This window comes from Hypanus sabinus, chromosome 17, assembly GCF_030144855.1.
Source record: "Hypanus sabinus isolate sHypSab1 chromosome 17, sHypSab1.hap1, whole genome shotgun sequence".
NCBI lineage: Eukaryota > Metazoa > Chordata > Chondrichthyes > Myliobatiformes > Dasyatidae > Hypanus > Hypanus sabinus.
Window position 1 is genome coordinate 54,754,005 of NC_082722.1, and position 16,555 is coordinate 54,770,559.

Consider the following 16,555-nt stretch of genomic DNA (forward strand, 5'->3'; position numbering starts at 1 on the left):
TAATATGAAATAGTAAACAATGCATACAAATCAAATGAAATCTGTTAAAACTCCCTTTATGGAATGGCTTCTGGAACTGAACATTTAAGGAAATTAATATCTTTCTGTATCAGACAACCTGGAAGGAGTTGGACATAAAAGTAAAGGACAATGGCATTGAATGAATAATATCATATTTTATCTGCACTGTACATTACCAGTGATATAAAAGTGGTATGGTGGCTTCAATGCACCAGGATTGAAAGAGGTTGCAGAGGGTTGTACACTCAGCCCCATCATGGTCACAAGCCTACTCACCATTGAGGACGTCTTCAAAAGGCAGTGCCTTAAGAAGGTAGCATCCATTATAAAGGACCCTCACCATCTGGACATGTTCTCTTCTCATTACTACCATGAGGGAGGAGGCACATTCAACATTTTAAGAACAGCTTCTTCCCCTCTGCCATCGGATTTTTGAATGGTCCATGAACCCTGAACATTCCCTCGTTATTTCACTTTTGCACTGTTCTTTTTACCTTTGGTTACGGCAATTTTTATGTATCACATTGTACTGCTGCCACAAAACAACAAATTTCATGCCATATGTCAGAGATAATAAACCTGATTTTGATGAGCAGACATCTCAATTTATCTCTTAATCTGAATCCCCAGCTGTGCAATTTTTAGGAATTAACAATAATCATTTTTGGAATATTTATGTGAGTTTACTGTTCATTTGTGGATCTTTCTGTTTATTCTGGTATGTTGCTAGATTCATGAGTGTAGAGGATGCCAATATGACTGGGTAGTCACCATCCTGATGTCAAAAAGCAAGGTATTACAATGTCAGATTACCAATTTTATTTTATCAAACAACCAATCCATTATGCTGCCCAATTATAAATCCTGATTGATGAAATTAAGCTTTTGATGAACTTCAGGTAGACTATACTTATTTGTGAACATGTAAAGGTTTTCCAACTTTTTTCCTTTTAGCTTTTCAAAATACAATGGGTTCAAAAATACTTCTCATTGGTCTATTAGAGTATCCAATAATCTTTCAATTACACACATATCAAAGCATTAAACATACGACTAACCAGTAGAAGGACAGTAAAAACAGGCAAAATTTCACAACTATTAAATGCATGTTGATTTGCAGAAGCTTGAATCTTGATGGAGGGTCTCGGCCTGAAGCTCTTTCTTCTTTCCAGATACTCCCTGACCTGCTGTGTTCCTCCAGCATTTTGTGTGTGTTACTCGGGATTTCCAACAGCTGCAGTATCTCTTGTGCTTGTGATATGCAGAAGCACCTTTTTAGGTTATCAACATAAGAAAGGTTGTACATGCTATAAATCAGAAGGAAAACCAGCAAATGTTGGATTTACTGAGCAGGTTAAAGACATATATGGAAAGTGAAAAACAGTTTCACATCTTCCCCTTCCTCTCCTCTTTTTGGAGCAGATACTGCTTCTTGTAGCATTTTGAAGGGAACAATCCAGACAAGAATTCCTGAACTATACTTTCACTTCCACCAACCACCTTCCATCTTTTCATTCAAACCACAGAGAATGCAACACTTGTCCTTTAGTATCTTCCTTTCTCAACACTCAGGGGTCCAATTAGCCCTTCCAGATGAAGCAATCTAGTATGCTGCAGTCAATGTTTATTATCTCCCCAACACTGGGGAAACCAAAAGCTTTTTGGATGATATGGGTTCAAGACCTTTCTGTCCATAGCCTCTTGAACCATTGCAACAAGGCCCAAAGCAAGCTAGAGGAACAATACCTCATCTGCCTGATCACATTGCAGTCTTCCTGAAATAAACCCTACAGTTTCACATCTACAATCTTCTCTGTATCAGATTTAACCATGTTATTTGTAATATTGGTAGAGTTCTTCGATCTCTTTCAGTACAGCCTAAACGGCTGAACACAGCCTACAGCTCTGTATTGCATAACTTTATTCCTCTATTCTCATTATCCACTTCACGATGGGCTGGAATGAAGAGCCTGTTTTCTCATGCAACCCTATGACTCCATGAATATCCATCCACTGGATGACATTATTCACTGTTTATCCTTATAACAACCAGAGCTTCACATCAGAGATATCCTCTTTGTCTGATTTAAGCCTCCATCATCATCCTGCATTTTAAAATCAACTTGTTGCCTCTCCTTCTCAGTTCTGAGAAAGGTCTTTCCACCTGAAACATAAACTGTGTTTCTCTACATACAGCTGCTGCCCGACCTGTTAAGCATCTCCATCATTTCCTGTTAACTCTCATAAAATGTTGATTTCCTACTTCTGCAAACAAATAATTGCTGCTTGATCCCAACAGTGACTCTTTTGAAGAGGATCAAGATCATATCAAGCAGAAATTGGGTTGACATCATGTATTTTTAGACAGGAGACAAGTTCCTAAAGTTGAAACTTAGAAAAGAAGCAGTGTTGCATATTTTGAATAGATATACCGATTCAGCTACTGATATTGATTCCTGCTTCATGGGTGAACAGATTCCTTTCCATGTCAAACTGCCCAGGTTTGTGTACTGGATTGCATAGCATGTAGAGAGCTGGGTTGTAACATCTGTAGTCAACTCTGATCAATAGAGGGCCTCAAAGGGAACACGTGCTCTTGCATTCATAAGACAAACCAACCTTTCCTGACTCTCAACACAAATTCTGCTACCATTCCAATACATCTCTGCCACACTTTCTTGTAAGAGTTTGATATCAATCCTGCTATCCATTGCTCAGAAATGATTATTGTACTTCAACTTTTCTAAATAGTATTTAAAATTTAGCTTTTACATTTAAAGATTAGCTTGATTTCAAGTTCAAGTTTATTTGTCATTCAACCATACATGAATACCCATGAATACAGGCAAACAGAACTCTGGAGCCAAGGTGCCAAACACAGCATAAGGCACACATAGCATTTATAAGCTAGCAATCACATACAAGATAACAGTAAAATACAATCACACAAAAAAAGTAGTCCAAGTTCCTGAATCCATGAATGTTGCAGCAGTCTGCAGTTGAATACAATACAGCTTGTCTCGGGAGCCATCACTAGGGGATAGGTAGTATAGACTCTAGAATGGACACTGTTCCAAACTGCCTCTGGCACTCTATTGGAGCACAAAGTGGCTGCAAACAAGCGACACCAGGACTTGAGGCCTAGTCATTGCCCTGACCGAAAGCACAGTGATTCCCTGCCATCCTCCTACACAGTTCATAGATAAACCAATGAATTGGACTTGCAGCATTCTATACTATCAATATCCAGCAGGATTTTGTAATCACAAAAAAGTGACTAGGATGATCCCTTGCTATTAGACTGCACACCTCCTTTGCACACCAATGCCTTTCTGTCACAGACAGCATCATGGCCCATACCAAGTCCAGCTCCTTCAGTTTCTCCGACAACGAACAACGTGCTGATGGGGTAGACCTGCAATACTTTTAAGTCTTGAAGTCCAGCATGGCCTTGCAATAATAAAAAATAAGCTTAAAAAAGTCAAAGCTGTCCACTTCCCTTCACACATGCTGCTTAAATTGCTGAATACTTCCAGCAGTTTGCTTTTCTTTAAACTCAAATTCTATATCCTCTTGACTTTTAAATGTACTTTCATTGATTACTACAAATGAAACCATAGAATATAACCTAAACTTCTTTGTTTTATCTATAAACTGCATTTCTGCGCATTTAACAAAGACACACATTGTAGATATTACAGACTGCTTTAAAAAAAAACTTTAACCGTGAACAGGTTTGATGTGAGAAGGAGCACATCAGCAACCCTCACCTCCTCATCCCAACAATCTGGATGGGCAACATTTTACATTATCTTTTGCAATTGGGGTCCATAATAAATATTCATTAGGTACAGGATTCTGATTTGGTTTTTATAAAACATTATTTGTTGACTGAAATCCCAAGGATGATCATTTCTTTTAAAATATGCACATGTCACAAGCACACTCATTCTCATCAACACCCATGGTGAACATCATTAAGATGTTTCCAGGAAAATTAATTGAAAGACTCATTAAAAACAAATTAAGAAAAATGTGTCGCGAAATGTATCTGCTCGGTTCATAAATCAATCCAAAGCTCATTCCAGACTCTAATAATTAACTGCAATTTATTTACATTGTAGTGACTGAATAAATTAAGATAAAGTCATGTGATTATATTAGTAACGTTAGCCATTTAGAACGTGTCTCTCACTGTTGTTTCTTTTTGAATATTAAACATGTTTTTCTATTAAATGCACATTTTAACCGACAGAAAATAAAACCTAATGTTTCGAGTCTGAATAAAGAACCTTTCTTAATAAAATAATAGAAATACTGATGTTTTAGATGAGTTGTCACCAATATTTGGACAAAATTTCAAATCAAGCCATCTTCATATAGTTATATATCAGGACATCTTTGTGTATTTATTCTGTTACTAATATTTTGACTCAGAGAGCTTGATTGCCCCATGTTAGTTATCTAAGATTCATCTTTTAAATGTAAAATAGCACCTGTAACAAGCACACTCAAAATTCAGATGAAAATATGCATAATATAAAAGAATTAGACCAGCAAGTAAATTTGTTTTCATGTCTAACATGGTGTTATTCTCACAAATCAATGAATATGTTGTATAATAGTTTTCTCCTTTTGCTTGTTCTTTCTTTCCTCTCTTTTCTATAACTGTATACCTCAGATAAACATTATGTGGAGATTTGTGGCAAATATGAATGTATATATACGTACAGTACCTGAAATACATCTTATGGAAATGTTGGTTTGATGATGAACTTCAATAAAAAATAAATTACAAAAAAAGAAAGAAATGTTTCTCTTGACTGCATGCAATGAGAGTGCAATGTAGATGCACATTCTGAAATTCAGTTTCATTAAGAGAACCAAATTTCAGAAGCGGACAGCAATGTAGAAATATTACCACATCATATGTTTAGTACAGCAATTGCAAACTAATTTCTGAGTTAAAATATCCTTACAACCTAATGTCTTAATTATAATATCTCATTAAAGCTACATTGGTGAATTAAGCCAATTCTAAACGTTTGTATTTCCTAAAAAATATCTGCAGTATCTGATAGCTTCAGTTTCCACATGGGCTTTGGGAATTCCAAGATGATTAAGGACAGTCAATAAGTTCTGACACAACAGTAACCTTCTTAACCCATAAAAGCAGAAGATAGTAAAATTTTAACACACCTAGCCAATTTTGTAACCACCTCCTTTCTTACTAATTATAGACATTGCTTAGATACAGTACTGTGCAAAACTCTTAGGCACATATAGACAAGGTGCCTAAGACATCTGCACAGTACTGTATTTGTCAATGTAAAGCAGAGAGTGAGTTTATAATTCTTTTAGGAGAAAAGGATGGTGAGACTGGTGAAAGTGAAGCACTGCGGGAGGGGTGTGAGACAGGTGGCAGAGCAGGATTGCCAGGGACAAAGGGTAGCATGAGTTCTGACACAAACAGCCCCGAGACACCAGGCAACGTTATTTAATTCCAAACAATTGGTTTATTGACCATCACAGAATGTCTCTCTGGTTCTTCCTGCTCCTTCCACTCTTTTTTCCCCTTTTCTAAATCATAATTCCCCTCTCCCTATCCCCTTCCCACTGTCAGTCCACAATAGAGACCCATATCAGAATCAGCTAAAGCTAAGGCTTTTTCACAATACTGTACATCTCCACAATCTTTCCTGCCATTTATAACTTCATTGTTCAAAAACCTCATGCAAACTTTTGTTATCGAGAATTGATTCCATTTTACATTGTTCCCAAAGGTCATGTAGCCTATGATCATATAGGGTGAACTTCCTATGGTCCGTGAGCCATCTTTATTTGCAATATGCTCATGCATATGGGGTGGAGGGGGAGGAGCTGCAGAAATGATTGTTTGGACTAAACCTTTTTAAACAGCATATGGAAGATTTTGCTATAAGATGCAGATGGTGAGTTCTGTAGACCATTTCATGTCTCTCCTAGTTATTATTCTCATCAAATAAATGATATACAAGGGCTTCCTGTAATCAACTTTTAGTATGTTAACAAAATCTCAAATGCCAAGCTTTTATTAGGCCAAAGGGTTGGTTTTTGGAAAAGCAGCTCTAAACTTTAAGCAGAATGGAACAAAAGAGGTATTGCTGCCTTATTTAGATATTTAGGACAGTAATAGGTAAAGATTCCTCACTCAGTGGACTGTGAATCTTTGGAACTCAACACCCCAATTGTTGTTGATACCAAGATCTTGCTGCACATTCAAAACACCATTAGATTTTTGGATCATAAGAGAATGAAGAAAAGTAAGAAAAATGGGCCTGAGGTCAAGGTTATATTTCTTAAGAAAAAGGTGGATTATAAAATTGTATGAGTAGGCATCCAAATGGAGTTCATAACTGAAAGTATTGAAAAGGGTTATTTTAGACCTAGCAGAAACATAATATTTCAAAATGATACAAGATGAAAGGAAACATCTTAAAGAGATCAGAAAACACCAGAAGCCATCATCATAAGACCTACAAATGACATAATATGATCAACTGAAGCTACTGACGTACATAACAAAGAGGAAAGTACAATAATAGAAGTTAAATAGAATACTGAGCTTTCAAGAAAAATGTTAATTGTCAGCCATGTGGATGTCTGTGTATCTTAGACATGCTTATCTAAGCATTGATATCCAAAAATGAGCTAAAGATCATATGCCCAAAAATTTGATCTCCTCCATGTTAATATCTTATTTTTAAAATAATGTTAACTATTTCCAGGTCAAATTTTGGCATGAAAATTTAACTGATACTTCAGATTATAATTTATCTACTTGCTTGATAAAATACATGCATCCTGGGTAAAAGTGACATCATTCACCATGCAACATTCCTTTCGAAATTAGTCCAACTTGCCAGGAAGCAATCACTGTGAAGCACTCCCAGAAAAGTTGGATCTTTACTGCTCAGACTGAATTGGGGATTCTCCAAAGCAGATCTTATTCATACCTTTGATCTTTTGGGCCCCTGGATCCCACTCTACCAACATAGTAGTGCTCTCCCCTCACCATCCACCTATCTCCCACAACCCCGAAACTCCCATTCACTTTCCTTGAATGCTTACCTGATCCCAGTCTCCAATCTTAGCCTACAGTCTTCAACCTTTTCCTAAGCCATTCTGAACTCAGCAGTCATCATAGATGGCACATTTTTAATGATAAAAATGCACAACCCCCTTTAAGTAGCACCAGATGCCTAGGGCACCACTAAAATTTGCTACCACTGTCTAGTGACTATATTAGAGGCCTCGAATTATTTGGTAGAAATGCTTTAGAACTTGCACTTTTTGATTGTATTGACAAAGATTGTTCAAAAATTAGAAAAAATAATTTGTTAATCTGAGAAAATAACGGTAATGAAGGAAAATGCTCATCTAGTTTAGAGGACACTAATCCAATTAAAACAGTTAAGGAACTTCTGCATATTGTAATACAAATCTATAATCTTCCCATGAAGGTTCAGAACAATTAACAAACACTAATCATTTCTTTGGAAGAGTAGCTTTTCCGACAATGCTAAATGCTTTGAAATAGCATACGTTTTTGCAATAGTAGCATAACATAGTTGCAAGTCTTATCTTTAATTTATACCCAAGGTGTTGCAAACCACTTTAAGAGAATACTGAATACTATTCTTGCCAGCTTTAGTTGTTTTGATAAATATATATATATTTAAAAACAACTTGCCTTTCTAAACTAGTTCTGAATAAATATCCGGACATGCAATCACTGTTTTCTCTTTGTCAATCCTGGCAGACTGGCTGTGCCTGTCTTTCTGGCATTTTCAGTTTTAGTGCAACTTTCTAACACGCTAGTCTGAGATTTCTCCACTTTTTCAGTTATGGCCTCAGGCATATCTCAGATATTAGTTGCATCAGTATGGGTGGCAGTGTCTTCAGCTGCCTTGATTCTAAGTTCTGAAACTCCTTCTCTAAACATCCTAAATTCCTATAAGACTTTAAAGACTTTGTGATTCTTTTTATGGTTAGCAACAAATTTTGTTTGATAGAAGCACCTAGGAATAGTTATAACATTTAAATTCCATAAAAATACAGATGCTCATTGTTTCTGAAGATGCACTACACTGTTTCTGCCCACAACAAAAGTAAGTTACAAAGGTACATTAGCATGTGCTTGTGCATTTTCTGAAGACTAAAGCTGTTCTCCATTTTTTATGAGATAAACTAATTTTTAATCTGGACCAATGTTCTATGCCACTACCAGCATTTGCAGAATTGGCATATTATTTATAATTCCACTGAACTGTTGACCAAAATGCAATAAATCAAACAAGTCATCCTGAGGAACATCAAAATTTTGATGTATGTGTTTCCCAATCCACATTGACACTACAATCGCTTTATCAAAAGGCAACACTTTAAACACCAACAACAGAGATTCTAATGGAATTGAGGCTTTTATCTTGCTTTAATTATCTTGTCTTCTGAATTACTGGTGCCCCTGATTTGTTATCATAATCAATAAAAGTTAGACATTGCATTTAAATTGTATCATAGGTCAGCAGTTCTTGAACACTGCTCACCTGGGAGTAGAGTGTAATATAATTAGAATTAAAATGTTTTAATGATTACCTGCAAGGGTGCTAAAATTAGGAATAAATCTCAATAGTCATCACTTATTTATTAACTTTTAAAAATATTTAATAGGGTCTCAGAAATTATACCTGTGCTTAAAATTTAAAGGATACATATTCCAGGTCCCTTCTTATTAAATTTCAGTGGTTCACAAACAATTGACAGTTAATTGTATTTTTATCTCCCCACTTCCTTGTGGACAAGCATAACTGCATACAATAAATTATAAAATTTAGAAATTTATCCTCCAAAATAACTCCCTACATTTGCATCAGGCACGAACCACATATTTTTGTCATTTAGAGTTCTGTAAATGGATCTAGAAACAGATGCCATCTGTCGTGGCAATCGAATGAAGGGAAATAAGTTGACTCCTACTATGTTCTAAGTGGTCCACGTGGTTACAGCTTGGACCTTTATATTCAGGGCCAATGTTGTGCAGAAAGGGCTGGTTGATTGATGCTTAGTCTAAGGTTCTACTTTCTCCAAAAATTTGTTCAGCAAATCACCAATGGCTTGCAGCTTGCACTCTAAAACTGCACATATGCTTGCAAGAAAATTCTGGAGCTCGATGACTGGAGATTAGTGAGCGATTGGTTCTAGAGATTAGTTTAAGTAGGTTGAACAGTTTTCCATGTGTCTTAAAGATTAGTTTAACTCCACCGGGAAGCTTGATGGAGATGAGGTGCAATACGATGGATGTGAATGATTGAAAACAGCATTAGGCAAAGACGCAACCGTATTTAATAACTCTAAGCCTTCTTTAATAATTACTCCATGATTCTCTTGACCATGCATCTCTCCCCACTGATCTCCCTCCTGGCACTTATCTCTGCAAGTGGAACAAGTGTCAATTAAGAGAAATATTCACCTACTATTTACCTTCTCCCTCATCATTATTCAGAGAACCAAACAGTCCATCCAGGTGAGGCAACACTTCACCTGCAAACCTGTTGGGGGTCATCTACTGTATCAGGTGCTCCCAGTGCAGCCTCCTCTACATAGATTGGAGTTCTGCTTTTTCAAGCACCTTAGCTCCATCTGCAAGAAGCAGGATTTCTGAGTGGCCAGCCATTTAAGTCCACAACCTATTCCCATTCTGACATGTTGGTCCATACTCTCTCCTGCCACAATGAGGTCCCCTTTAGGCTGCAGGAGCAAAACCTCATATTCTGACTGAATAGCCTCCAGCCTGACAAAATAAACATCAACTTCTCTAACCTAGTAATTTCTAACCCCTCCTCTCCTTTATCATCCCTCAGTCTGACTCCCCTCTTACCTCTTCTCTTCTCCTCACCTGCCTAACACCTCTCTCTGATGTCCCTCCTCTTTTCCTTTCTCCTCCGGTCCACTCTTGTCTCCTATCAGATTTGTTCTTCCTCAGACCCTTTATCTTTTACATCTATCACTGCCCAGCATCTTACTTAATCACCCCTCCCCCACCCACCTACCTTTCTCCTCACATGATCTCATTTATCACCTCTTAGATTGTACTCCTTCCCCTCTCCTGCCCATCTTCTCATTCTGGCCTTTTTCTCTTTCCTTTCCAGTCCTGTTGAAAGTTCTCGGCCTGAAACATTGGCTCTTTATTCCTCTCCATTGGTGCTACCTGACCTGCCAAGTTCCTCCAGCATTTTCTGTGTATTATGCCTTATTTAATATGAATCTAAATTTATTTGGTCTATTATTGGCCCATTGTTACAGAATGAAGTCAAATTTCTGAGGCAGCCAAATTTGAGAAGTATCTTCACACCGCCTCCCAATTGGTTGAGTCAAAGGCTTTTGTAAATAAAAAAAACACTATATATAGTGCTACTCCCAGTCAATGTTTCAAAGTTGTTCAGAGTTGTGTTTATTATTGTGTGAGATGAGTAGAATCCACAATGCAATTCTATGAGCATTTCTTCAGTCAGTAGGAAATGGTAACTGAGGAAAACTCTTCTGAAAATTTCAGACATCAGGGAGACCACTCTCTGTAATTAGCTTTCCTTTCTTAATGAAGGCCTCCTGGCATGTTCTACGCTTTCAGAGTGAGGAAGAACCAATGGATTTTTTGTCATTGGCCAGTTACTGAATTTTATATGCTCTTTACCACAAGTTTTAGGATATGAGTTTTATTTTGTTGGACCTCAGCCTGGAGAGCTGGTCCTTTTCCTTAGAGGCACAATGGAGAATATTGTTTTGAGCACATTAAAATAATACCCTAGCTTGAAAATCATCACTTTATCTTAATCTCACACTCTTTGGGAGTTCCTTGCAAGGGTTATAAAGTTAGGAACAGCTGCCTCCTCTGTAAATCTAATCAATGGTCGGGAAGCAAGGGATTTTTAAGCCAGGAATTCAACACTTTGAACTGGATTGGGATTCAATGTATCAATGTAATTTAAAACACCCAACTGGATTTGACTCCACAAGGGCAACTATAGACATCTCTACACCAAGGAAGTGTAATTGTTTATTTTAAATTGAATAGTTGTCATCTTAAGCCTACAATATGGGGAAGTTTAATGGGAATTCATAGAACCTAGGGACAAGATAGTATCATGTATGTTCCTGAAGTGGTCCCTGCACCTACTCTGTCGATATGTACAATATAGAACCTGCATTCATACAATCTTCCTGGATTTCCTCATGTTCTTTCTCAACCAAATTATGCAACCACTGTGTAATGTAAGGTGAATATAGCAGTCAAATCACACTCAAAGATCACCAAACAGCAATAAGATAATCACTAGATGATCTATGTAATATTGGGTAGGTTGAAGAAGAATTATGTGCCCGTGCTCTAAATAGCAATTGTCACTGGGATCTTTGATGATCGCAAGATCTCAATACAATGCTTTCTCTGAAGAATTATGTCTCCATCAATGTAATACTTCCCCAGCCTAATTCTAAAGGATTATATTGGGTTTCATGGTTAAGTTCTTGTGCAGGTAAAAAATGGCATCACTCAACTACAGGTAAGAATATGAAAAATAGTATTTCCTCATAAAGGCTACCAGTTATGCTAGGGTTAGCACAGAAAGCACATTGAGAATTTTGGAGTTGGAAATATTTATATAACTGAGCATATAGGAAGTGCCATAAAAAGTTCCGGCAAGAAAAACAGCCATAGAGTCCTATCAGAGATTTTGTTGTATGTACCATTTGAAAATTAACCACCTTATAAGTTATAGACTATGATATACAACTTCTAACATGACTTTAAGCAGAAAGATTTCGAAAGCATATCAGAGTCAAAACTATTAATTTAAACAATTTTTTATAATCAGGCAGAGTGCTCAAACAACAAACAGTAATTTTCAATGTTTTGTGTAGAATATTGGCCAAGGAGATGTTGAGTTGCACGTCAAAGGTCAAAGTAAATTTATTATCAAAGTACATATTGGTCACCATATACAACTCTGAGATTCATTTTCTTGCAGGCATTCACAATACATACAGAGAAGCACATAGAACAAATGAAAAACTACACACAAAGACGGATAAACAACCATTGTACAAAAGAAGATAAACTATGCAAATACAAATAATAATAATTAACATCTAAAAATAACACTGAGAACATGAATTGTGAGATTAAATAACTTTAACTATGTAATTATCATACAGAATCTAAATTGAAGTCAGTGTGGAACACCATAATAAACTATCATTAAAGACACACTGAGATCTATTTGAACCAAGGAAAGCAGCCTTCACAAATAAACAAGCCAGAAAATGCTGGAAATACGTAATAAATCAGGCATATGGAGTGAGAAAAATAGAATTAATATTTCACATTTATAACCTTTCGTCAGAGCACATCATTCTGCAGATTCTGGAAATTCAGCGAACACAGAAAATGCTGGAGGAAATCAGCTGGTCAGAGAGCAGCTATGGAAACAGTCAACATAACAGGCTAAGACCCTCTTCAGAACTGGAAAAGAAGGCAGAAGGTGAACTGAACCGTGGGGGTGGGGGGGTGGGAAGGAGGACTTGCTCGTAGATGATAGGTGAAGCCAGGTGGGTGCAAAGAGAAATGGCTGGAGAAGGAATCTGATAGGAGAGGAGAGTGGACCATGGGAGAAAGGGAAGTAGGAGCCTACTGAGCTCTTTCAGCATCTTGTGTGCATTGCTACTGACTTGAAATGCTAACTCCCTATCCATAGTTGCTGCCCGACTTGCTGAGTATTTTCAGTACCCGATTCTTATTTCAAACTTCCAACATCTATGATTACTTTGCTTTTACAATGGTGGTAGTGGCAGGGAAGATAAATTGTCTACTTGCAGCATTGTTTCTCAAACCTAATGGTCGCTAAACATCTTTACCATTCTAGCTCACTATCTGCAACAGTGTTGCTCTGGGAAGCATATCAGAAAGAGCACAATCTTTTTGAAAGATCTTCCAATCAGTGGGAAAGATAATCTGTTCATAATAGATTGGCTAATACATATAAGGTAAAATTAACACGCTCTTAAGAAACAGTAGCATTACCCAGCAAAACTGCTGCTTAGGAAGTTTTTGCATACAGACATTTTTATAAATTGTCAGATGCAAATCTATAAATTTTTCAGTTTACTGTGACTATTTCCCTAATCTCTTTCATCAATGAATCAGTTACATAACTGTGAATGAGCATTGTGTCAAAACAGGCAGGCAACATTTTAACTTTGTACTATATTTCTGGAATATCACCTACTGTAAATAGCGATGCTACCTAGTAATTCTTCCTTTGCTCAGAGCATGCATACGTGTTCAGTAATAAACAACCTTCTATCATATTGGCAGTAAAACAAGTAAAAGTTTCCAAGAAAAAAGATCACCACTTTGAATGTATTATTACTATATCTAAATTTGTCCTTTTCTGCCACCATTACACCTTAAAACTGAAAGCAATTTCCAGCACATACAGAGTTAAAATACTGCAAATCTGCTGCTATCAATAATATGCTGTTTCTCCACAGGGTATGCTGGTGCAGACCACAGCTGCTTGCTACAGAGAATCTGTGATTGACATGATCTCCATTCTTTAATGTACTATTTGTGCTGTAAAAATCATTGAAGCCTAGTTAATTGAGATGCAACTGAGTTTTCCATACCAAGACATAAATATTGTTGAATAACCTCTTTGGGCTTAAGAATATTTTTTGTGCAAGCACTGTTATTCCCTCAGGAGAACATTATTTGTAAAAAAATAAATTGCCGATGATTCTTTAAAGTTTATGATATTTCAGCATCTAATTTAATGCATGCTCCTCCCCATTTTTTATTTTGCTCTAATATGTTAAAAATTGAAATAAAATTCAAAGTACTAAATACAAAGTGAAATAATTATCCAAGTACGTAAATGTCACCATATATAACCCCATGATTCATTTTGTTGTGGGTGTACTCAATAAATCCAATAATCAGAATCAGAATCAGACTTTAATCGCCAAGTACCTGTGCACATACAAGGAATTTACTTTCGGCAGATGTTGTCTCTCTGCTCATAACAATAATAATGATAAATATAAATGAAAATATAGATTATACATACAGGTAACCATAATGGAATCAATGAGAAATTACACCAACAGACAGACAACCAGAGTGCAAAAGGCAACAAATACAAAAACAAAAGAAATAATAAACAAACAAATAAGTAATTGAATAAGTAGACAATAAATATTGAGAACAATTAAGTCCGAGGGAACAGATCAGTGATGGAGCAAGTGAAGTTAAGTGGTTATTACCTCTGCTTTAGGTGACTGATAGTTGAGTAATAGCTATTTCTGAAGCTGATGGCATGAGTCCTGAGACTCCTGTTGCTTCTTCTTGATGGCAGTAGTGAGAAGGAGGCATGACTTCAGTGGTAAGGGTCTCTCATGATGGATGCTGATTTCTGTGTAGAAGTGCTCAATGGTGGGGAGGGCTTTACTTGTGATGGGCATGGCCATATCCACTACTTTTTGTAGGTTTTCTGCTCAAGGACATTGGTGTTTCTGTGCTGGGCTGTGATGCAGCCAGTCAATATAGTCTCCATCTCACATCTATAGAGGTTAGTCAAAGTTATAGATGTTGTGCCAAATTTTTACAAACTCCTAAGGAAGTTGAAATGCTGTCATGCTTTCTATGTAATTGCACTTACATGCTGGACCCAGAACATGTCCTTTGAAATGATAACACTGAGGAATTTAAGATTGCTGACCCTCTCCTCCTCTGATCCCCCCATTGAGGACAGGCTCATAAACCTCCTATTTCCTCCTCCTGAAGTCAATAATCAGTTCTTTGGTCTTGGTTACATTGAGTCACAGGTTGTTGTTGTGGTAGCACTCAGCCAGATTTTCAATCTCCCTCCTATACTGGTGTCATCAGCAAACTTAAGTATGACATTGGAGCTGTGGTTAGTCACGTAGTCATAAGGGTAAAGCAAGTAGAGCAGGGGCTAAGTACAAGCCTTGTGGTACACCTGTGTTGATGGAGAGTGTGGAGGAGATGTTGTTGCCAATCCAAACTGACTGGGGTCTGCAAGTGAGGAAATCAAGGATCCAATTGCACATGGAGGTATTGAGGCCAAAATTTTGAAGCTTATTGATTGGTTTTGAGGGGATAATAGTATTGAATGTCGAGTTGTCGCTGTTAAAGAGCATCCTGATGTATGCATCTTCACTGTCCACATATTCCAAGGTTGAGTGAAGAGCCAATGAAATGGCATCTGCTGTGGACCTGTTTTTCTGGTAGGCAAATTGAAGTGGATCCAATAGCCATGCAATAGCAATAGCGGGCAGGATTGATAAGCTTCATCACCAACCTCTCAAAACTCTTCATCACTGTGGATTTAAGCGCTATTGGATGATAGTCATTCGGGCAGGTTACCTCATTCTGCTTAGGCACCAGTATATTTGAAGCCTGCTTAGAGAAGGTGGATACGTCAGACTGCCGAAGCGAGAGATTAAAGATCTCAGTGAACACTCCAGCAGAGTTGAGCAGCACAGGCCCTTAGATTTGGCTAGGTTCCCCATCTGGTTCAGATGCTCTCTGTGAGATCACCCTCCTGAAAGATGCTCTTAAGTCGGCCTCAGAGACCGAGATCACAGGATCATTAGGGCTATGAGAGTTTGTGAAGGTCCCTCCATGTTTTGATGATCAAAATGAGCATTGAAGGCATTGAGCTCATCTGGACGTGAAGCCCTGTTGACACCTATGTCATTGGGATTCTACTTTGTAGGAGATGGCATTATTTAAGCCCTGTCATAGTTGTTGAGCATGCTTCGGTAATTCAAGTTTAATCCAGAATTACCACTTTTTGTCAATAAAATTCATGTTTTTTTAACTTTCTGTTTAGACTTCTAGGGATATTTCAAACTGACTTAATACTCATCCAGCTTGATGATGTTACTGTTGCTATGTGCCGCAGTCAGTCCCCAATTGTAAATTACATCAGGAACAGAGCATGCCTGATTTATTGTGGGCATTTTTTTTAGTGATCAACATTCAAACTCTGTAAAATGCTAATGACCAAAAACTCCAGGCCATTATTTCCGTTTTACATTTCATTTCTCCATCACGTCTTTGTAAGCAGATTCCATTTTGAAACTTGCATAATAAATATTTTACACTCTGGAACTTTACACTGGGCTTAACAGTGAAATTATTGAATCATAAATTCAGGATTTATTGAAAACAAGATCTAATGATTTGATTAGATTGTGAACAAATGATGATGCTTCTTTTTTTTGTTTGTTAAAATTGTATTATAACATGCTAGTTCATTTTTAATAATTGAAATTGTTGACAAATTGAGGATTTCTTATTATTTAAAAATGAAAATCATCCAAACAACTAAGTTAAAAAGATCATTTCCCTTTAGGAAAGGAAAGCAACTGAAATTAATAAAGCACCTTAACAGTAAAAATAAAGTAATTACTA

The 16,555-nt window shown here is 37.0% G+C and overlaps 1 protein-coding gene across 1 annotated transcript in view; it reads right to left on the bottom strand.

Moving 5' to 3' along the window:
* LOC132406637 (early endosome antigen 1) overlaps positions 1 to 16,555 on the bottom strand; it is a 632,764-nt gene that overhangs the window by 258,382 nt on the left and 357,827 nt on the right. The gene's annotated exons all lie outside the window — the stretch shown is intronic.